The sequence below is a fragment of the Scyliorhinus canicula genome, unplaced genomic scaffold (genome assembly GCF_902713615.1).
Source record: "Scyliorhinus canicula unplaced genomic scaffold, sScyCan1.1, whole genome shotgun sequence".
NCBI lineage: Eukaryota > Metazoa > Chordata > Chondrichthyes > Carcharhiniformes > Scyliorhinidae > Scyliorhinus > Scyliorhinus canicula.
This window is the reverse complement of record NW_024055479.1, coordinates 263,483-287,687: the sequence shown is the minus strand read 5'-3', so window position 1 is coordinate 287,687 and position 24,205 is coordinate 263,483. Positions and strand designations below refer to the sequence as shown.

At 46.1% G+C, this 24,205-nt stretch overlaps 1 long non-coding RNA gene across 1 annotated transcript; it reads right to left on the bottom strand.

Moving 5' to 3' along the window:
• Positions 1–200: 200 nt before the first annotated feature.
• On the bottom strand, positions 201–7,993 carry LOC119960044. The gene is made up of 3 exons (XR_005459318.1): positions 7,931–7,993; positions 3,739–3,854; positions 201–1,950 (listed from the first exon to the last, which is right to left on the bottom strand). It is a non-coding gene; the product is annotated as an uncharacterized LOC119960044 (long non-coding RNA).
• Between the last annotated feature and the right edge of the window lie 16,212 nt (positions 7,994–24,205).

The following is a 24,205-nucleotide window of genomic DNA, read 5'->3' as shown; positions in this document are numbered from 1 at the left end:
CGAGCAGTTTGGCCCGGTGGACGAGTGGAAGGAGGGAATAGCAGCGACAGATGATCAGATTGTCTCAATCTTAGTGACAAACTCCACGAGCTCCTCACGCTTGTTGTTGGAAGTGAGGATGGAGGAGACGGAGAGGAGAGCCCTTCAAAAGGAACTAACTTGTTTCAGCGATATTAAAAAGACTCAATGCACTATAATTCACACAAACTAGTTTGACTTGATTTTTATTCAGAATTTAATTGCTTCTAACTGGGTTGGAGTTCATGAACATCAGCAGCAATTGACCCCAATTAACATGTTTCAGTCCAGGATGTGATTACCATAAAAATCCAATCCCTGAACTTGTTGGTGCATCAGCAGTTTGGATAACTGAGTGAATCCACTCCTACACTCGGAGCAGGTGAACGGCTTCTCCCCTGTGTGAACTCGCAGCTCTAGTGAGGCGAGAAGATAGTCTGAACCCGTTCTACAGCGTGTACATGTTGATAGGACATCAGTTCCCCAGAATTGTTTTAAAACTCCTCACAGTGTGGATGTTTAAATGGTCTCTCCCCAGTGTGAACTCACTGATGTCTCAGCAGATTGGAGGAATGTGCAAATCCCTTCTCACAGTGGAAGCAGGTGAACAGCCTCTCTCCAGCGGGAAATGTTGGTGTGGCTGCAAGTGGTGTGAGTGTGTCAGCCCTTTCCCACACTGGGAGCAGATGAACGGTCTCTCCCAGTGTGAGTGCACTGATGGATTTTCAACTTGGATGGGTAATCAAATCCCTTCCCACAGTCTCGACATTTCCATGGTTTCTCCCAGTGTGACTGCATTTATATACTGGCAGGCCAGATGATTGGCTGAAGCCTTGTCCACACACAGGACACGTGCGGTTCCTCTCCACTGTGAACGGTGCTTTTTCCTGCTATGTTCAAAATCTGATTCAGTTTCCGATAAATTCGGTAAGTGTTAGATGCTGATATGATGTTTGGTTTGTGTTTCCTAACTGCAAATCCTCTCTTTCAAAGACCAACTATATTAACACCTATAACTGAGCTGGAGTTATTTTTTAATTAAGCAGAAACAGACTCAGATGGACATGGTTCAGTCCTGAATATGATCACCAGCAAATTCCAATCACAACAGTTACTTATGAATTCGCTGGTGTTTCAGCAGGTTGGATGACTGACTGAATCCCTTCCCACACAGGGAGCAGGTGAATGGCCTCTCCCCAGTGTGAATATACCGATGTGCAAGTAGGTAGGATGATTGAGTGAATCCCTTCCCACACTGGGAGCAGGTGAAAGGTCTCTCCCCAGTGTGGACTCGTTAGTGTCTCAGCAGATTGGCTGAATGAGTGAATCCCTTCCCACACTGGGAGCAGGTGAATGGCCTCTCCAGAGTGTGAACTCGCTCGTGTGTCCGCAGGGTGTATGAGTGAGCAAATCTCTTCCCACACTGGGAGCAGATGAACGGCTTCTCCCCAGTGTGAACCCGTTGGTGTAATGCTAGGTTGGATGACCGATTGAATTCCAACCCACACTGAGAGCAGGTGAATGGCCTCTCCAGAGTGTGAACTCGCTCGTGTGTCCGCAGGGTGTATGAGTGAGCAAATCCCTTCCCACACTGAGAGCAGGTGAATGGCCTCTCCCCAGTGTGGCTGCGTCGATGAGTTTCTAGCTGGGATGGGTAATTGAATCCCTTCTCACAGTCCCCACATTTCCACGGCATCTCCCTGTCCTGACTGCAATTATGTTCCGAAAGGCCAGATGATTGGCTGAAATCTTGTCCACACACACAGAACACATGAACAGTTTCCCCCCACTGTGATCGGTGCTTTTTTCTTCCATGTTCAAATTACGATGATGTTTAGGTTACAATAAATTGGCCGTCTCCATCAGATTCTGATATCATTTTCGATTTAAGTTTCCTGACTGCAAATCCTCCTCTTCTAACACACTGTGAAACTGATTTGAAACAGAATAAAGGGAGTGAGAGAGAAACCACAAAAACACAAAGGCAGGTTGTGAAATTGAGCTGAATGAATCTGGTCATTTGTGGGGCCGGCACTGGGAAAAAGTGACCATGAAAGCTGCTGGATTGTTGTAAAAACCCAACTGGTTCACGAATGTCCTTCAGGGAAGGGAATCTGCCAAATTTGAGTCCCACTCACTTACCCATCACCCCTGTGCTCATTGACCTACATTGGGCCCTGGTTAAGCAGTATCTCAATGGAACATTCACATCCTTGTTTGCAAATCTTGCTCTATCCTATTTTCAGCTGCACAGATGTTTAAATCTTTAACCACAGATCAAACAGAAACACTTACATTTAGGTCCTCATGAACTGAGTGACTGTCAGATTTTGAAGTGAATTTTGGTTGAGTTTTCTGAGGGAGGGAGCGAGCGAGAGAGAAAAAGAAGGGATTTTATATGTCAATAGCTGGTAGCCCGCACCCTCCATGGGCGTTTTGCATTGTTTTTTGAGAGTCACACCAGCTCCAGAGACATGGAACCCCTCACAGGTAACAGAGCAGAGCACTAAAAGCTCAAAATTGTTGATAAATGCTCAGAAATACTGAGCTGTGAAGCAGTTTCATTGTTTTCAATATTAAAATGTCCCACTGTAGCCTGCAGCTGGATAGATATCAGCAACTCTGGAGTCGGAGGAAAAGTTTCCTAGTTGAGGAAATATCGGGGAACGGGGGGTGATGTCACCGTGCAAGTGTCGGTGCGTGATGACATCACAGACAGGAAGACAGAACATCTGGATCTGTGCAAACCACATATTTTTTTTTTTTTTTTTTTATAAATTTAGATTAGCCAATTATTTTTTCCAATTAAGGGGCAATTTTGCGTGGCCAATCCACCTACTCTGCACATTTTTGGGTTGTGGGGGCGAAACCCACGCAAACACGGGGAGAATGTGCAAACTCCACACGGACAGTGACCCAGAGCCGGGATCGAACCTGGGACCTCAGCGCCGTGAGGCGGTTGTGCTAACCACTAGGCCACCGTGCTGCCCTCAAACCACATATTATGGAGGATGTGACGGTCCTTGAAAGAGTGCAGGGGAGACTTACCAGAATAGTTCCAGGAATGAGGGATTTTAGTTGCAATGTTAGGTTGGAGAAACTGCGGTTGTTCTCCTTGGAAGAAAGGAGATTGATTTAGGTACAAGTTTCTGATTGATCTCGGTAAAGTAGTTAAAGAAACGTTGCTCTTTCCAGCTGATTGCAAAAGGATTTCAGGACACAGATTTAAGATTTGGAGCAAGATCTACAGGGTGATATGAGGCAGAAATTTTACAGTGAATGGTAATGACTTGGAACTCAATGCTTACACTGAAAGTGCAATAATATCCAGGTCCTGATGAATTGGGAACAAGCCTTTCCATTCACCTGAAGAAGGAGCCGTGCTCCGAAAGCTCGTGTTTGAAACAAACCTGTTGGACTTTAACCTGGTGTTGTAAGACTTCTTACTGTGCTCACCCCAGTCCAACGCCGGCATCTCCACATCATGGCTACCATTGACACCGCAAACTGCCGGCTCAAAGTGGAGAGGATCTCCAGGAAGATCGCGCATATAGACACTGACATTCAGTTTCTACATCTGCATCTTTGATGATTTGATTGCCTGCAGGTGCTCGCATTCCGGGGCATCTCTGACTGTGTCTATATAAACATTTCTGGAACAAGCCTTTCCATTCACCTGAAGAAGGAGCCGTGCTCCGAAAGCTCGTGTTTGAAACAAACCTGTTGGACTTTAACCTGGTGTTGTAAGACTTCTTACTGATGAATTGAGTGATGCTGTAGGAGTTTGATGTCAGGATTCGCTTGTGTTTCCTGCCTGCAAATCCTTTTCTAAAACCCTGAAAATGAAAGTTACAAAAGCCATCTTTGTCAGTCCAAACAAGAAATTCAGGAAAAAAGTAAACCTATTCTTGGTTTGAGTTTGCTTTGTGTAAATCCTCCCTTTCTAACCCCCTGTAAAAGGATTTTCCAAAATTAATCACTGTCAGTCCAGGATAGAAATTCACAACATTCTCTCCTCCTGCTCCCTGGTCCAGGATGAACGCTCATACTCCCTGCTACACTTTGCCCCTCCATGTCATCAGCAGTCCCTCTATTCGAGGATGATGTTTACTCAGGGTAGGTTGAGAGATTTGACATGGTTCTTCATGTGACTGGACACAGTCGTAGGTCTTTGGACACATGGAGGAGAATAGCCCAAGAGGTAGTGAGAACTGAAAAGCAGAACGTCTTTCTCTTCTTTTCCTGCTCTGCTTCAACAATAAGACGTTGGGACTCAAAGGCTAATGTAGATTGATGGTTGGCTTCATTCTGAACATAGGGTAACAAATGCCTCCCAAAACAATCACCTCCTTCAACACATCCCAAAAGACATGCTGTTAGGAGAGTTGGACATTCTGAATTCTCCCTCTGTGTACCCGAACAGTGCAGAAGGAGGCCATTCGGCCCATTGAGTCTGCACCAACCCTTCGAATGAGCGCTCTACCCATTTACATTCCCTCATCCACCCACCTTATCCCCATAACCAAGAACCTAACCTGCACATCCCTGGACATTAAGGAGTAATTAAGCGTGGCCAATCTACGGTAGCACAGTGATTAGCACTGTTGCTTCACAGCGTCAGGGTCCTAGGTTCGATTCTTGGCTTGGGTCACTGTCTGTGCAGAGTGTGAAGATGTGCTGTTAGGTAATTTGGACATTCTGAATTCACGCTCTGTGTACCCCAACAGGCGCTGAAATGTGGCGATAGGGGATTTTCACAGTAACTTCATTGCAGTGTTAATGTATGCCTACTTGTGATGATAAGGATTATTCTTTTTTTAAAAACATTGCCTCCAACAAAGATGGCGGCTCCACATGCGCCCTGGTGCGCTTTACCCCAATAAAGATGGTGGCCATTCACCCGGGTCTAACATGAGGATCTGCAGCCCCGCTCGGCACAAATTGGGTCAGGTAAGCTCTTTTCCCAGATTTGCAGCTCACACAACATGTTTACGGAGCTTTTCCGCCTAACCACATGTTTCTTCGCTCCCTCCGCCCCGTCAATTGCCTCTTCCCGATTTTAGATCTCAACAAGGAGCTGCTGTCCATCACCATTACCCACACTGCGCATGCTTCAATCAAATCCCCTCATTCACTCCGATTGGTTGGAGGACCAGCCGCGCTCGGTCGGTCCTCCAGCCCCACCCATGCTCTTCCTATTGGTCCAGAGCTGTCGTCAATCACCCGGGCATTGTGACGGTTCCAGATGGTGAGAGCGGCCACAGGCTCAGGCTGACTGACTCCCTGATTGTCCAATAATAACAGTGAGAGTCTCAGTGGGACAATCAGACAATAATAGTGGAGATGGGGCCCAGAGGAGAAACAGCAAAGGATTCACTCAATTTGAGAGTAAGAAACAGTTCATAAGTTCAGAAGATATAGGAGCAGAATTAGGCCATTTGGCCCATTATTATTATAAGTGAGTCTGATCCGCCATTCTATCATGGCTGATATGTTTCTCATCTGTCACCTCATCTGCAGAGCAGGAGCTGGATTGCAAAATCAGCTAGAGCATCTCCTCCCTAGAACACATGACCTAGGAGCAGGAGTAGGCAATTTAGCATCCAGAGCCTAAACACCTTCAATGTGATCATGGCTGATCTCGTAGTGCCTCAACTCCAATGTTCTGCCCGTTCTCCATAAACCTTTATCCCCATTACCAATTAAAAATCTGTCTAACTTCTCCATAAATTTACTCACTGTCCCTGCATCCACCGCACTCTGGGGTAGCGAATTCCACAGATTCACAACCATTTGGGAGAAGTAGTTTCTCCTCAAGTCTGTCTTAAATTTTCTACCTCTTTAATATGGTCTTAAGAAAGCAAAAAGGGAGCATAACAGAGAGGCCACAAAAACAAGTAGACAGGTTGTGACATTGGGCAGAATCGATGGGACCAGCATTAGAAAAGGAGATCATGAAACTGCTGGATTATTGTAAAAACCCAACTGCGATGTTAATATCCTTCCGGGAAAGGTACCTGCCATCAGCTCTGAACCTACACAAGAGTTTGCCAGGACATTAACAGAACCTGTCACCGCACCAGCTACAAAGATGAGGGCACCGGTGTAGACAAACACCATCACCTACAAATCCTCTTCCAGTCACACATCATTCTGAGTTGGACATTTATCCCTGTTCCTCCATCGTCAGTGAATGGAAATTCTGCAATTCTACCAAATGTATTTTGGAACACCGTTGTAGCTTGAAACACTCAATGGATATACTTGTTAATCAAACAATGCTGTATTCTATTGCAATGTTGGACAACGTCTGCTTAAAAAATAATTTCTCCTGGAACCTACCTCCCTTTAGTGTCCCACATTGGAAATTTCCGGACCCAACAAGTCAACTGCGGTTTGGACCCGTGGGAAAGACTAGAACGAGGTGACACACTTTAAGAATGAGACATGGGGGGCAGTACAGTGGTTAGCATTGCTGCTTACAGTGCTGAGGACCTGGGTTCGAATCTCGGCCCTGGGTCACTGTCCATGTGGCGTTTGCACATTCTCCCCGTGTTTGCATGGGTTTCACCCCCACAACCCAAAGATGTGCAAGTTAGGTGGATTGGCCATGCTAAATTGCCCCTTAATTGGAAGAAATAATTGGGTACTCGAAATTTACTTTTAAAAAAAGAAAAAAAAAGAATGAGAGATGGGGAGAACATGAAGGCTAAAATGAGGATAATTTTTTTTCCCCGAAGTTCATTAGTCTGTGGAATTCACTTCCCAGAGAACAGTGGAGGCTGGGATATTGAATTTATTTAAGGCAGAGTTAAGACAGATTTTTGATAGACAAGGGAGACAAGGGTTCTGGGTGCAGGGGTTGGTGGTGCAGACAGGCAAGGGGAACTGAGACCACAACCAATTCAGCCCTGATTTTATTGAATCTGTTTTGACGGCGAAATCGGGATTGGCACCAGTTTTCGGAAGCTCTGCCTCCTGAAAATCGGTGTATTCTTGGAGTACTCCGCATGCGGCATGGCCTGAGGCGATTGCCGGAGGACCGCCCCGGAATGCTCCGTCTCCAATCGGCCGAGTTCGCGACGACGTCGGATTCTCATGGTCCCAGCCGTTCGGCAACCTTGCATCATATTCAGTCGGGGTAGGGCCGATCCGCGAGCAGGGAGGGCTTCAACTGGGAGCACTGTAGGGGGGAGGTCCGGGGCATGCGAGCGGCCTAAGGGGATACTACTTTTGCGGTCCGGGTCCCGGGCATGGTCTGCCGTGAAGCACAGCGAGGCCGCTGCTGGTCTCACCCTGCGCATGTGCGGCCACGGACCCAGCAATCCTCCAGGCTGTATCAGAATCTAGAGATGGGAGCTATATGCTGCCTCCCTGCTAGTCCCCGACTCCCTCTCCCTCCCTCGGAGCAGGGAATCAGTGGCTGTTTTGTGCCAATTTTCCTGGCGTAAAACACCAACTCTTGCACGCTGGCGTGGGGACTTGGTCCAGCCCAATACTTTTCATTATACCTCAATGAAAATTAATTTGTACTCCCCTTTGTTCTGGTTTATAATTGAGGGCCTGCTCACTTGGATTTATGTATAATTTTTATCCCATCCACCCAATCTTCACAACATAGCAAACAAAAATCACTATTCACTAATTGGGATGATGAATGGCGTGTTCATTAACCGGCATTCCCCGCGGTGGTGAATGTCCCCTATCGACACCGCAGGACAGCATTGCGCAGGTGCATTGCCTGGGAGTAGTTGGAGCATGCGCAGTATGTGATGCCGCCTGGGAAAGAGACGCTTCTTTGTGTCCTCGGCAGCGGGTAAGGATGTGGCAATCCGAACGAAGCGATAGAGCCAGCTCTGGAAGAAGGGAGTTTTTAAACACCGCGTGAAGGCCCTAAACCAGGAATACGTACCTGTAGGTCCTGCGTTTGCAGCATCGTGTCTTTTTCCCGATAAAAGGCCCAGTTTAACGGCCGCCATCTTGATTCAGATGGAGCGGTGCGCATGCGGGGTTGTGGTGACGTCAGTAATGGGCGGGGCTTCATAGACTGTTCCAGGCCAGGTCCTAGTGCCCGAAAATACTTCACAGGCTGCAGTGTCCCTCAGCTTGATTCATTTATTTGTCAAGTTAAAAGGATGATCTCTTTCCTAATGTTCCCAATTAAAGGGCTGGTTTCCCCAGGATATGGCTGACATTTCAGGGACAGTAAATTAACATTGGGCAGAGATATATCTAATGTAGTGGCACGGTTGCACAGTGGTTAGCACTGTTGCTTCACATCGCCAGGGACCTGGCTTCGATTCCCACTTGGGTCACTGTCTGTGCGGAGTCTGCACATTCTCCCCGTGTCTGCATGGTTTCCTCCCGGTGCTCTGGTTTCCTCCCACAAGTGGGAAGGAAAGATGTGCTGTTAGGTAATCTGGAGATTCAGAATTCTCCCTGTGTACCCAAACAGGTGCCGGAATGTGGCGACTAGTGGCTTTTCACAGTAACTTCATTGCAGTGTTAATGTAAGCCTACTTGTGGCAATAAAAATGAATATGATGTTCTGAAGGTTTGTCTTTGGATTTCTCTACACAGTGAGCAGCGAAGTCTGGGGGTCATTGATTATATTCAAACACGGGTTTGACAGATATTTGATGGACAATGGAGTTAAGGGTTATGGGGTTCAGGCAGGAAAATAGACAGAAAGCTGAGCTGAGGAGGGATTTCTTCACTCAGGAAGTGGTGAAGCTTTGGAATTCTCTGTCCCAGAAGAATGTGGAGCCTCAGTCACCAGGTATGTTCAAGACAAATATTGATAGGTTTCTAGATATTGAAGATATCAAGGGATATGGGGATTGTGTGGGAAAATAGTGTTGAGGTAGATCGGCCAAGGATCTCATTGAGTGGTTGAGCAGAATCGGTGGGCTGAATGGCCTACTCCTGCTCCTATTCTAATAGAAGAACAGTACAGCACAGAACAGGCCCTTCGGCCCTCGATGTTGTGCCGAGCAATGATCACCCTACTTAAACCCACGTAACCCGTATCCCAACAATACCCCCATTAACCTTACACTACGGGCAATTTAGAATGGCCAATCCACCTAACCCGCACATCTTTGGACTGTGGGAGGAAACCAGAGCACCCGGAGGAAACCCACGCACACACAGGGAGGACGTGCAGACTCCACACAGACAGTGACCCAGCCGGGAATCGAACCTGGGACCCTGGAGCTGTGAAGCATTGATGCTAACCACCATGCTACCGTGAGGCCCCTGTGTCCTGGTCAGGAAGCAGTGAGCTGAGCTTGGATCTGTCAATCAACATGAATCAGCACCTTCAGGAGAATTGGGAGGGTGAATATTAAATACAGCAGAGTGAGAATGGAGGGAGATTGTGTGTGATGGAGATTTACAATGAGAGAGGAAATAATATTCCATAGGAACTAGAATTGTCTGTTCTGAATTTCTATCCTGTACGAACAATGATAACTTTTGTTAATTGTTTTTAAAGGATATTGGAAGAGGTGGAATTATAGACATAATCTCAAACATCATGTCGCGAAGTGACAAACTTATTCGATTCCTTCTGATCTGAATATCATTGAGCTCTGAATATCGTCGGCAAGAAGGAGAAATGTTTGTCCGATCTATCGGCTTCAGAAGATTTTAAATATGAGTGTGACTGGAAAAGCACCGAGACCCACACAACACACACCCGAATGAGAGAGTTCCAGTGAGTTGATTGTGGAAAGAGCTTCAACCAGATACACAGCCTGAAAAAACATCACCCCATTCACAGTGAGGAGAGACAGTGCACATGTTCTGTGTGCAGACAAGGCTTCAACTGATTGTCCAATCTGGAGAGACACGAGGAGACCTAAAACATGGAGAAACCGTGGAAATGTGGGGACTGTGGGAAGGGATTCAGAGTCCCGTCTAAGCTGGAGATTCATCAGCGCATTCACACTGGGGAGAGGCCGTTCACCTGCTCTAAATGTGGGAAAGGATTCACTCAGTTATCTAACCTTCAGGCACACCAGCGAGTTCACACTGGGGAGAAACCATTTACCTGCTCTCAGTGTGGGAAGGGTTTCACACAGTCATCCAGTCTGCAGTCACACCAGCGAGTTCACACTGGGGAGAGGCCATTCACCTGCTCTCAGTGTGGGAAAGGATTCACACAATTATTCAATCTGCAGACACACCAGCGAACTCACACTGGGGAGAAGCCATTCACCTGCTCTCAGTGTGGGAAGGGATTCATTGATTCATCCAACCTGCGGACACACCAGCGAATTCACACTGGAGAGAAGCCATTCACCTGCTCTCAGTGTGGGAAGGGATTCAGTGATTTATCCAGCCTGCGGAGACATCAGCGAGTTCACACTGAGGAGAGGCCATTCACCTGCTCTCAGTGTGGGAAGGGATTCAATGATTTATCCAATCTGCTGAGACACCAGCGAGTTCACACTGGGGAGAGGCCATTCATCTGCTCTCAGTGTGGGCAGGGATTCACTTGGTTATCCAGTCTGCAGACACACCAGCGAGTCCACAGTGGAGAGAGGCCATTCACCTGCTCTCAATGTGGGAAGGGGTTCAGTGATTTATCCAGTCTGCGGAGACATCAGCGTGTTCACACTGGCGAGAGGCCATTCACCTGCTCTCAGTGTGGGAAGGGATTCGCACAATTATTCAATCTGCAGACACACCAGCGAGTTCACACTGGGGAGAAGCCATTCACCTGCTCTCAGTGTGGACAGAGATTCCGTGCTTTATCCAGTTTGCAGAAACATCAGCGAGTTCACACTGGGGAGAGACCGTTCACCTGCTCTTAGTGAGGGAAGGGATTACATAGAAAATAGGAGCAGGAAGAGATCATTTGGCCTTGGCACCTGCTCTGACATTCATTATGATCATGGCTTATCATCCAACTCCATAGCCTAATCCCGCTTTCCCCTCCATATCCTTTGATCCCTTTCGCCCTCAGTGCTATATCTAACTGCTTCTTGAAAACAAAGAACGTATTGGCCTCAACTATATCCTGTGATAAGAATTTCCACAGACTAACCACTATCTGGTTGAAGAAATTTCTCCTCATCTCATTTCATACCCAGAACAAAGAGGGTCAAATATAATAAATTTATCATTCTTTAATCTCCTACCTGTGAAGATATTTGATTGTGTTTAAAAACTGACATGGGCAATCTCAAATGAACTCAACAGAACTTATATTACCCAGTGACTCAATTTATTTTGTCAGTCATGTTTGCAATTAAATGTTGTATATTTCAGAGAGTCACATTTTAGGATGAGGACATAAATATCAAATAATATCACGTTTGGAGTAATGGAACAAATACTGAGCAAAATTGTTTGATGTTTTTCAAAGGAATATAAGAATGATATTATTACTGAATGATAGGAAATCATTTCGCCCGTAGATATTTGCTGAGCGGTCATGTCTACATTTCATAGTTAATTTGAAATCTAATAAAGTAAACTACTTCAGCAAAGTCATCTCTAGAAGGCTTTGTTACACTTTACAAATCCCTCTCTAATAGACAGACTCTGTAAACAGGATGTAGATCAAATGTATTAAATTCTGTTATCAACTCAGAAATAATAACAAGTTGCTTCAGCAGAAAAATACACTTTTGTAAATTCAATATGAAACCAATTGCATGATTACATAATGTTTATATCATAAACTACACCATCTGAATGTCCAAATCTTCTGGTCATTGGACATGGGGAACATTGTCATTAAATCAGACTGAGCAAGGATTCTGCAGAAACTCCTTTTTCAAAAGCAAATTGGAAGAATAATTGGAATAGAGAATCCTCAAGATCACAGAAAGAAAGAAAGGCATTGAGACTAATCGATTTGCTCTTTTTCAATCTATATTTTGATTCGACTTTTATCACTTTTACAGATAACACAACATATTTTCCAAACACCAGTCCAATGGGCTCATTGCGAATCAGCTGTTTTTTCAGTGTACTGGTTATCACGTTCCCCTCACACACCAAATGTCCCATATTATTATTCGAAACATTATTGACGTTACACATTAACATTTGCAGATAAGTTGTATCATTGTTATTTATTGTTCAATAGTTAAACAAATGCATTACCTTGCAAAATACTCTGTGATGGAGAATGGCAGGAATCGCTTTCAGAGTTCACAGGTATTAGTTGTGAATGGTTTTCTAATGTGCTGTGGCATTTTATGATTCTAATGTCAGATCAATTTCTCCGCCAGTTGCCTAATTTTCAGCCAAATTGTACTCCCACAACAGCAGGTTCTTCAGGGCAATAAGGACGCATAGTTTACTATTCTCGGTCAGTGCACTAAGCGATGTTTCCTGTTTCTGTAGTGTAGTGATTATCATGTTTGCTCAAAGGCCCTCGGTTTAAACCCGCACAGAAACATTATCAAAGCCCATTCATTTCTGTGTGTGGAAAAGTTACATGATTGACATTTTCATTATTCATTTACACCCATCCTGAATTGCCCTTGAATTGGGTTGCTGCGTTAATCTGCCGTGTGGAACCCCGATCCCCGGAGCTTCAGCCTGGTTCTCTGCTTTACTAGTCTAGATGTGGAGATGCCGGCATTGGCCTGGGGTGGGCACAGAAGAAGTCTTATAACACCAGGTTCAAGTCCAATAGGTTTGTGTCACATCACTAGCTTTTGGAGCACAACTCCTTCCTCAGGTGAATGAAGAGGGCAGCACGGTAGCATTGTGGATAGCACAATGGCTTCACAGCTCCAGGGTCCCAGGTTCGATTCCGGCTCGGGTCACTGTCTGTGGGAGTCTGCACATCCTCCCCGTGTCTGCGTGGGTTTCCTCCGGGTGCTCCGGTTTCCTCCCACAGTCCAAAGATGTGCAGGTTAGGTGGATTGGCCATGATAAATTGCCCTTAGTGTTGGGTGGGGTTATTGGGATAGGAGGAGGTGTTGACCTTGGGTAGGGTGCTCTTTCCAAGAGCCGGTGCAGACTCGATGGGCCGAATGGCCTCTTTCTGCACTAAATTCTATGAAAAAAAACATATATAGACAAATTCAATGATGCAAGATGATACTTTGAATGCGAGTTTTTGCAGGTAATTAAATCTTTACAGATCCAGATGGTGCAATTGGAGAGAGGGCTAATCACAGGTTAAAGAGATGTGAATTGTCTCAAGCCAGCACAGTTGGTAGGACTTTGTAAGCCCAGGCCAGATGTTGAGGGCATGAATGTAATGCAACATGAATCTAAGGTCCCGGTTGAGGCCGTACCCATGCGTGTGGAACTTGGCCAATCCACCTAACCTGAACATCTTTGGACTCCTGTCTGTGCTATCACTAAGACTGCCTGTTTCCACTTATGTTACATTAGTAAGTCTCCTGGCCCTGATGGAATGCATCCCAGAGTGCTAAAAGGGATGGCTAGGGAAATTGCAAATGCACTAGTGATAATATACCAAAATTCACTAGACTCTGGGATAGTCCCTATGGATTGGAAATGAGCAAATGTGACACCACTGTTTAAAAAAGGAGGTAGGCAGAGAGCAGGAAATTATAGGCCAGTGAGCTTAACTTCAGTAGTAGGGAAAATGCTGGAATCTATCATCAAGGAAGAAATAGCGAGGCATCTGGATAGAAATTGTTCCATTGGGCAGACGTAGCATGGGTTCATAAAGGGCAGGTCGTGCCTAACTAATTTAGTGGAATTTTTTGAGGACATTACCAGTGCAGTAGATAACAGGGAGCCAATGGATGTGGTATATCTGGATTTCCAGAAAGCCTTTGACAAGGTGCCACACAGGGGCTGGTTTAGCTCACTGGAGGGGCTGGTTTAACTCACTGGGTTAAATCGCTGGCCTTTAAAGCAGGCCAGCAGCACGGTTTGATTCCTGTACCAGCCTCCCCAGACAGACGCCGGAATGTGGCGACTAGGGGCTTTTCACAGTAACTTCATTAAAGCCTACTCGTGACAATAAGCGATTTACATTTTCAAAAGGTTGCTGCACAAGATGAAGATGCAATTCATTAAGGGTAAAGTAGTAGCATTGGACGGCAAGCACGCATTTGACCAAATAGAATAGGGGCACTTGATAGCAGTTCTGGAGCGGTTTGGGATTGGTCCGCACAAAAACATCAACTAAAGATACTTTTCTCTCCACCGTGGGACTAGGCAGATATGTCCTATGCCCCCCCCCCCCCCACCCCACCCCCACACCACCCCTGCTGTTTGCACTCACGATTGAGCCATTGGCCATTGCATTAAGACATTTGGGGTATGGAATGGGATAGTGCGGGGGGGGGGGGGGGGGGTTGAATGGAGCACAGGGTGCCCTTGTCTTCCGATGACTTGTTATTATATGTGTCGGAACCGAGTGTGTCAGGAGGGGGAATATTGGAGCTGTTTCGGGTGTTTGGGTCTTTCTCGGGGAACAAATTAAATCTAGACAAGTGTGAGTATTTTCTGATGTTTCGGCTGGGGTGTGGGCAGGGGTGGGGTGGCTGCCATTACGTAGGGCAGGGGTTCACTTTAGGTGCAGGTTGCTCAGGATTGGGGGGGGGGGGCACTGGAGGGTTGGTTAAAATGAACATGTTGCCGCGATTTCTGTTTATTTTCCAATGCCTGCCGATTTTCCTGCCAAAAGCATTTTTGGAGAGTTTTAAGGAATAATTTCCGACAAGTGGAAACATCTTCTCCATGTCCACTCTACCCAGGCCTCGCAGTATCCTGTAAGTTTTAATAAGATACCCCCATATCCTTCTAAACTCCAATGAGTACAGACCCAGAGTCCTCAACCATTCTTCATTTGACAAGCTCTTGATTCCAGGAATCATTCCTGTGACCTCCTCTGGACCCTTTCCAAGGCCAACACAGCCTTCCTTAGATATGGGGCCCAAAACTGCACTTAATACTCCAAATGGGTCTCATCAGAGCCTTATATAGCCTCAGAAGTACATCCCTGGTCTTGTATTCTCACCTACTCAACCTGAATACATTGCATTTGCCTTCCTAACTGCCGACTGAACCTGCACGTTAACCTTTAAAAAAAAAATTTAGAGTACCCAATTCATTTTTTCCAATTAAGGGGAATTTTAACGTGGCCAATCCACCTACTCTGCACATCTTTGAGTTGTGGGGGCGAAACCTACGCAAACACAGGGAGAGTGTACAAACTCCACACGGACAGTGACGCAGAGCCGGGATCGAACCTGGGACGTCGGCGCCGTGAGGCTGCAGTGCACCTGCACGTGAACCTGAAGAGAATCTTGAACAAGGTCTCCCAAGTCCCTTTGTGCTTGTGATTTCCTCAGCATTTTCCCATTTAGAGAATAGTCTATGCCTCCATTTCTCCTTCCAAAGTGCATAACCTCACACTTTTCCATATTGTATTCCATCTGCCACTTCTTTGCCCACTCTCCTAGCCTTGCTCAGCATTGCTTCTTTTTCTAATCACTTTAAATGAATGCCCTTTGTTTATAATCTTGCCCTAAATATGACTTGCTAGATCAAACGTCCATTGCAGATCCTTCGTTTTAATGTGGTCAAGTGCCTTTCCATTTGAGAACTGTTCAATAAAGTTATTAGAATTATTTGTAGCTAGGGCAGCACGTGGAGCAGTGGTTAGGAGTGGGAAATGGGACTACGGCGCTGAGAACCTGGTTCACTGTCCGTGTAGAGTTTGCACATTCTCCACGTGTCTGCATGGGTTTCACCCCCACAACCCAAAGATGTGCAGGTTAGGTGGATTGGCCAGGCTAAATTGCCCCTGAATTGGAAAAAAAAGAATTGGGTACTCTGAATTTATTTATTTTTAAAAAAAAGGATTATTTGTAGCTTCCCCACCAATCAATTTTTTCCATTATCCTGAAGTGACCTTATTTTTTATCGGGAGTTAACTGAAGTGTGTTCCTAACCTCTCATTATCTAAATTTCCATTCACCACTTTTCAGTCCACCTGACCCAGTCCATGGCTTTCTCCCTCATTGTCTAAAACACATCAGCAACTTTTGCATAATCCTGGTGCATACATTTCAGTCTAAATCACTGATATATACCGGAAACTGTGGAGCCCCACTGGAAACAGACATCCAGGCATCATTCAGTCCTGGATGTGACTAACAGCGGCAACAGCAGCTGAATCCAAACCCTGCTGTTGTCTGTGAACTTGCTGATGTCTGTGCAGGTTGTTTGACTGAGTGAATCTCCTCCCACGCACAGAGCAGTTAAACATCCTCTCCCCAGTACCGCTCCCATATGTAGGCCACACGGTAGCACAGTGGTTAGCACTGTTGCTTCAAAGCTCCAGGGTCCCAGAATTCCCGGTTTGGCTTACAGTCTGTGTGGAGTTTGCACGTTCTCCCATTGTCTGCGTGGGTTTCCTCCGGGTGCTGCAGTTTCCTCCCACAAGTCGAAAAATGTGCAGATTAGATGGATTGGCCATGCTAAATTGCCCTGAGTATCCAAAAAGGTTAGGTGGGGTTATGGGTTAGGTTGGAGGTATGGGCTTAAGTAAGGTGCTCTTTGCAAGGGCCGGCGCACTCGATGGGCTGAATGCCCTCCTTCTGCACTGTAAATTCTATGATTCTGTTTCAGTGTAAACTCGCCGGTGTTTCAGCAGATGCTGTTCACTTTTAAAACTTTTTCAGTCAGAACATTTGAAAGGTTTCTGATCAATGTGAACAAGTTGGTGTGTCATCAGGCGGGATGACTGAATAATTTTCTTGTCACACACGGGGCAAGAGTAAGGCCTCTGCCCAGTGTGAACTCGCTGGTGTTCCAGGAGGTGGGATGACCGAGTGAATCCCTTCCCACACACGGAGCAGGTGAACGGCCTCTCCCCAGTGTGAGTACGTTGATGTGTCAGTAAATCATTTCTGCGTTTAAAGCTTTTTTCACAGTCAGCACATTTAAAAGGTCTCTGATCAGTATGGACAAGTTGGTGTCTCAGGAGGTCTGATGACTGAGTGAATCCCATCCCACACACGGAGCAGGTGAATGGCCTCTCCCCAGTGTGAGTGCGTTGGTGTCTCAGTAAATCCTGTTTACTTTTAAAACTCTTCTCACAATCAGCACATTTAAAAAGTCTCTGATCAGAATGAACAAGCTGGTGTCTCAGGAGGAATGATGACTGAGTGAATCCCTTCCCACACACGGAGCAGGTGAGTGGCTTCTCTCCAGTGTGTTGGCGTTGATGCGCCCACAAATCCTTTCTGCGTTTAAAGCTCTTTTCACAGTCAGCACATTTAAACGGTCTCTGGTCGGAGTGAACCTGATGGTGATCCCGGAGGTTTGACGAAGCATTAAATCCCTTCCCACATTCCAAACAGGTGAATGGCCTCTCCCCAGTGTGAGTGCATTGATGTAACAGTAAACTATTTCTGCTTTAAAAGCTTTTTCCACAGTCAGCACATTTAAACGGTCTCTGATCAGTATGAACAAGTTGGTGTATCAGGGGGTGGGATGACAGAGTGAATCCCTTCCCACACACGGAGCAGGTGAATGGCCTCTCCCCAGTGTGAATACGTTGATGTGTCAGCAAATCCTTTCTGCGTTTAAAGCTCTTTCGGATGGAGCGATCACAATATGGTGGAATTTAAAATACAGCTGGAGGGTGAGAAAGTAAAATCAAATACAAGTGTTTTGTGTTTAAACAAAGGAGATTACAAGGGGATGAGAGAAGAACTAGCTAAGGTAGACTGGGAGCTAAGACTTTATGGTGGAACAGTTGAGGAACAGTGGAGAACCTTCCAAGCAATTTTTCACAGTGCTCAGCAAAGGTTTATACCAACAAAAAGGAAGGACGGAAGAAAGAGGGAAAATCGACCGTGGATATCTAAGGAAATAAGGGAGAGTATCAAATTGAAGGAAAAAGCATATAAAGTGGCAAAGATTGCTGGGAGATTAGAGGACTGGGAAATCTTTAGGGGGCAACAGAAAGCTACTAAAAATGCTATAAAGAAGAGTATGAGAGTAAACTTGCTCAGAATATAAAAACAGACAGTAAACGTTTTTACAAATGTATAAGACAAAAAAGAGTGGCTAAGGTAAATATTGGTCCTTTAGAGGATGAGAAGGGAGTTTTAATAATGGGAAATGAGGAAATGGCTGAGGAACTGAACAGGTTTTTTGGGTCGGTCTTCACAGTGGAAGACACAAATAACATGCCAGCGACTGATAGAAATGAGGCTATGAAAGGTAAGGACCTTGAGAGGATTGTTATCACAAAGAAGGGAGTGATGGGCAAGCTAATGGGGCTAAAGGTAGACAAGTCTCCTGGCCCTGATGGAATGCATCCCAGAGTGCTAAAAGAGATGGCTAGGGAAATTGCAGATGCACTAGTGATAATGTACCTAAATTCACTAGACTCTGGGGTGGTCCCGGTGGATTGGAAATTAGCAAACGTAACGCTACTGTTTAAAAAAGGAGGTAGGCAGAAAGCAGGAAATTATAGACCAGTGAGCTTAACTTCGGTAGTAGGGAAGATGCTGGAATCTATCATCAAGGAAGAAATTGCGAGGCATCTGGATAGAAATTGTCCCATTGGGCAGACGCAGCATGGGTTCATAAAGGGCAGGTCATGCCTAACTAATTAAGTGGAATTTTTTGAGGACATTACCAGTGCATTAGATAACGGGGAGCCGATGGATGTGGTATATCTGGATTTCCAGAAAGCCTTTGACAAGGTGCCACACAAAAGGTTGCTGCATAAGATAAAGATGCATGGCATTACGGGTAAAGTAGTAGGATGGATAGAGGATTGGTTAATTAATAGAAAGCAAAGAGTGGGGATTAATGGGTGTTTCTCTGGTTGGCAATCAGTAGCTAGTTGTGTCCCTCAGGGATCCGTGTTGGGCCCACAATTGTTCACAATTTACATAGATGATTTGGAGTTGGGGACCAAGGGCAATGTGTCCAAGTTTGCAGATGACACTAAGATGAGTGGTAAAGCGAAAAGTGCAGAGGATACTGGAAGTCTGCAGAGGGATTTGGATAGGTTAAGTGAATGGGCTAGGGTCTGGCAGATGGAATACAATGTTGACAAATGTGAGGTTATCCATTTTGGTAGGAATAACAGCAAACAGGATTATTATTTAAACGATAAAATATTAAAGCATGCCGCTGTTCAGAGAGACTTGGGTGTGCTAGTGCATGAGTCACAGAAGGTTGGTTTACAAGTGCAACAGGTGATTAAGAAGGCAAATGGAATTTTGTCCTTCATTGCTAGAGGGATGGTGTTTAAGACTAGGGAGTTTATGTTGCAATTGTATAAGGTGTTAGTGCGGCCACACCTGGAGTATTGTGTTCAGTTTTGGTCTCCTTACTTGAGAAAGGACGTACTGGCGCTGGAGGGTGTGCAGAGGATATTCACTAGGTTAATCCCAGAGCTGAAGGGGTTGGATTATGAGGAGAGGTTGAGTAGACTGGGACTGTACTCGTTGGAATTTAGAAGGATGAGGGGGGATCTTATAGAAACATTTAAAATTATGAAGGGAATAGCTAGGATAAATGCGGGCAGGTTGTTTCCACTGGCGGGTGACAGCAGAACTAGGGGACATAGCCTCAAAATAAGGGGAAGTAGATTTAGGACTGAGTTTAGGAGGGACTTCTTCACCCAAAGGGTTGTGAATCTATGGAATTCCTTGCCCAGTGAAGCAGTTGAGGCTCCTTCATTACATGTTTTTAAGGTAAAGATTGATAGTTTTTTGAAGAATAAAGGGATTAAGGGTTATGGTGTTCGGGCCGGAAAGTGGAGCTGAGTCCACAAAAGATCAGCCACGATCTAATTGAATGGCGGACCAGGCTGGAGGGGCCAGATGGCCTACTCCTGCTCCTAGTTCTTATGTTCTTATGTAAAAAGGAGATTACATTGAAATACTGTGAATATATAAGACACAAACAGGCCATTCTGTCACAGATTCTGCTGCTGTCAATACTTGGCACACATCTCCGACTGTCACACCGATCAAATCTCAGCCTTTCAGCTGATTTCAATTCCAATTTCTCTCACGTCCTTGCCCCGTTTCCTTTTGAAAACATCTCAGCACTTTCCTCGCTGGCTTTGAAAGCAGACCAAGGCAAGCCAGCAACACAGTTCAATTCCCGTACCAGCCTCCCCGGACAGGCGCCGGAATGTGGCGACTGGGGGCTTTTCACAGTAACTTCACTGAGACCTACTGGTGACAATAAGCGACTTTCATTTCATTTTCAATTCCTTTCCATGGTAATGAGTTGCACATTCTGAACCAGTCATAAATAATTTTGTCTGTATTGTTCCCTTGGATTTATTCATAACTATCTTGTATTTATGACTTGTTTATTGAAATGAAATGAAAATCTCTTATTGTCACACATGGGCTTCAAATGAAGTTACTGTGAAGAGCCCGTAGTTGCCACATTCTGGCGCCTGTTCGGGAAGGCTGGTACAGGAATTGAACCGTTCTGCTGGCCTACGTTGGTCATCTTTGAAAGCCAGCGATTTAGCCCAGTGTGCTAAACCATGGTCACTCTCTCACATCACCCCCCGCTCCATTTAATCTTTCCTGAGAGCTGTAATCTCTCATGTTACAAAAGTCATCACTGTCAATGCAGGATAGAATTCGCAAAGAGACAAACCTTTCCGTTGGGTTCAGTTTGTTGTGTGCAAATTCTCCAACTCTAATATCCTGTAAAAGGAGTTTACAAAAGCCATCACTGTCAGTCCAGGATAGAAATTCTGAACAGGCAATTCTAGTTTCTCTGGAACATTTTTTCCTCTCTTGTTCCCCCAAAGCTGTAAATCCCACACACTCTCCCTCCTCCCTGGGCTGAAATGCAAACACATCTCACTATCTGCACCATTTCTTTCCTCCACTCCCAGTTTTCTCCCTCCCTCTCCTCTGCTTGGGTTCAGTTCTCCAGCTCTTGTCTGCAGACTGACAATAAAATCAATGGGTCTTATTGGGGGTTTGGGGCCTCCAGCGGGTGTTTGTGAATCCGCCCCACCCACCTGCCAGGGTTTCCTTCCTTGCCAGAGATCAGAGTACTCACTGATTTGAGTGCAAAGTGTCAGCTCTTATTTATTGTCCCCCTCCCTTATCGTCTGATGTGAACCACCCTCCACAGTAAGAAGTCTTACAACACAAGGTTAAAGTCCAACAGGTTTGATTCAAACACGAGCTTTCGGAGCGCAGCTCCTTCCTCAGGTGAATGGCGAGGTATGTTCCCGAAACATTTATATAGACAAAGTCAGAGATGCTGGACAATGCTTGGAATGCAGGCATTTGCAGGTAATCAAATCATTGCAGATCCAGGGAGAGGGATAATCACAGGTTAAAGAGGTGTAAATTGTCTCAAGCCCGAACAGTTGGTAGGGTTTTTCAAGTCCAGGCCTGATGGTGGGGGGTGGATGTAATGCGACATGAATCCAAGATCCCTGTTGTGGAAGTTGTCGGTGTTGAGGACTGAGCCTGTTGCAGCAATGCCGTCGTCATGGGGGATGCTGCCAGGAAGATTGCGCATATAGACACTGGCATTAAGTTTCTACAAAGATGCAAAAAAGCAGACAAGATCCCGAAAGGGCTACTGATCACAAACCCACTCAAGTCGACCTACAACACAGACTGAAAGACTCTGCCGCCGCACCTCTGTCACACGCCTCAAACACCTCGTACACCAGCTCTACAGCAGTCGACGCAACCTGGAAACCAAGATAGAGGCCATATTCTCAAATTGCGCTCAGCAGACCAGCTGCATAACACCGCCAAACAGGTGAGACAACGATACTGTGCTACCTATATGCACACCAAGAACAGGAAGCTTGAGAAACTCGGCATCACCACCAGCAGCAACCAAGCCTCCCCCAGTACCACAGTTGAAAACAATACAGGGAAATCTATTGTCAACTTGTCAGACTACACCCTTCAACCAGATGAAATCAAAGTCCTCAGCAGAGGGCTCAATTTCAGCAGCACCACCAAAATGGACCCCATCAGTATCGCGGCAGACACGGAGGAATTCATCAGGCGAATGAGGCTCCGGGAATTCTTCCACAGACCCCAAGAGGCCGACAGCGAACCCAAGTAGACGACCAATGAACCGGAACAGCAGACAGCGAGATCTACGGTGCAGCAAACGAAAAGGAAAGAGTCGAATTGGACCCCTCCGGAAGGCCGCTGCCCCAGACTCAACATGTATGCTGAAGCCGTCAGAAGTCGTGTCAATGCCAGATTCATCAGTCGCATTCACAAGGCAGCCCCGAACGTCACCAAAGTACAACCCAACGCCATCCGCGCTGTCAAAACCAACTGCAACATCGTCATCAAACCAGCAGACTAAGGACGGGCCACCGTCATACTGAATAGAACGGACTACTGCAAAGAAGTATACTGACAACTCAACAACCAGGAACATTACAGACAGTTACCCACAGATCCAACCAAGGAACACATCCGCCAACTCAACAGACTGATCAGGACCTTGGATCCAGACCTGCAGAGCACCCTACGTGCTCTCATCCCACGTAATCCCCGCATTGGAGATCTCTACTGCCTCCCGAAAATACACAAGGCCAACACACCATCCTATCGTTTCAGGCAATGGGACCCTGTATGAGAACCTCTCTGGCCACATCGAGGGCATCTTGAAACCCATCGTACAAGGTACACCCAGCTTCTGTCGTGACACGATGGACTTCCTACAGAAACTCAGCACCCATGGACCAGTTGAACCAGGAACATTCCTTGTCACAATGGATGTCTCGGCACTCTACACCAGCATCCCCCATGACGACGGCATTGCTGCAACAGCCTCAGTCCTCAACACTGACAACTGCCAATCTCCAGACCCAATTCTGCAACTCATCCGCTTCATTCTAGATCACAACGTCTTCACCTTCGACAACAAATTCTTCACCCAGATGCATGGAACAGCCATGGGGACCAAATTTGCACCTCAATATGCCAACATCTTCATGCACAAGTTTGAACAAGACTTCCTCACCACACAGGACCCGCAACCGATGTTATCCAAAAGATACATTGATTACATTTTTTTCCTTTGGACCCACAGCAAAGAATCACTGAAACGACTACACAATGAGATCAATAAATTCCATCCCACCATCAGACTCACCATGGACTATTCTCAAATTCTGTTGCATTCTTGGACACACTCATCTCCATCAAGGACGCTCATCTTAGCACTTCGCTTTACCGCAAGCCCACAGACAACCTCACGATGCTCCACTTCTCCAGCTTTCACCCGAAACACATTAAAGAAGCCATCCCCTATGGACAAGCCCTCCGTATACACAGGATCTGCTCAGACGAGGAGGAGCGTAACAGACACCTACAGATGCTCAAAGATGCTCTCGTACGAACGGGATATGGCGCTCGACTCATCGATCGACAGTTGCAACACGCCACAGCAAAAAACCGCACCGACCTCCTCAGAAGACAAACACGGGACACCACTGACAGAGTACCCTTCGTCGTCCAGTACTTTCCTGGGGCGGAGAAACTACGACATCTTCTTCACAGCCTTCAACACATCATCAATGAAGATGAACATCTTGCCAAGGTCATCCCCACACCCCCACTACTGGCCTTCAAACAACCGCAACCTCAAACAAACCAATGATTTGCAGCAAATTACCCAGCCTTCAGAACAGCAACTACGACACCACACAACCCTGCCAGGGCAATCTCTGCAAGACATGCCAGATCATCGACTTGGATACCACCATTACATGTGGTAACACCACCCACCAGGAACGTGGCACATACCCATGCGACTCAACCAATGTAGTCTACCTCTTACGCATTAGAAGCAATACTGCTTCAGTATTTGAGGAATCGAATATGGTGCAGAACATTGGGTAATCATCAATGAACATCCCCATTTCTGACCTTATGATGAAGGGTGAAACTAGGGCCGGGGGCACTGTGCTGGGACACTATACGTGACAGGATGATCCTTGACATTTTTCATGAGGTTGCTGATGATCGAATGCAGATTGATGGGCCAATAATTGGCCGGGTTGGATTTTTCCTGCCTTATGTGGATGGGTCATGTTTGGCAATGTTACACATTGTTGGGTACGTGTCAGTGCTATAGCTGCACTGGAGCAACTTGTCTGGGGCGCAGCCAGTTCCAGGCCACACATCTTCAGTATTGCTGCTAGAATGTTGCCAGGGATAATGCATTAGCAGCGCCG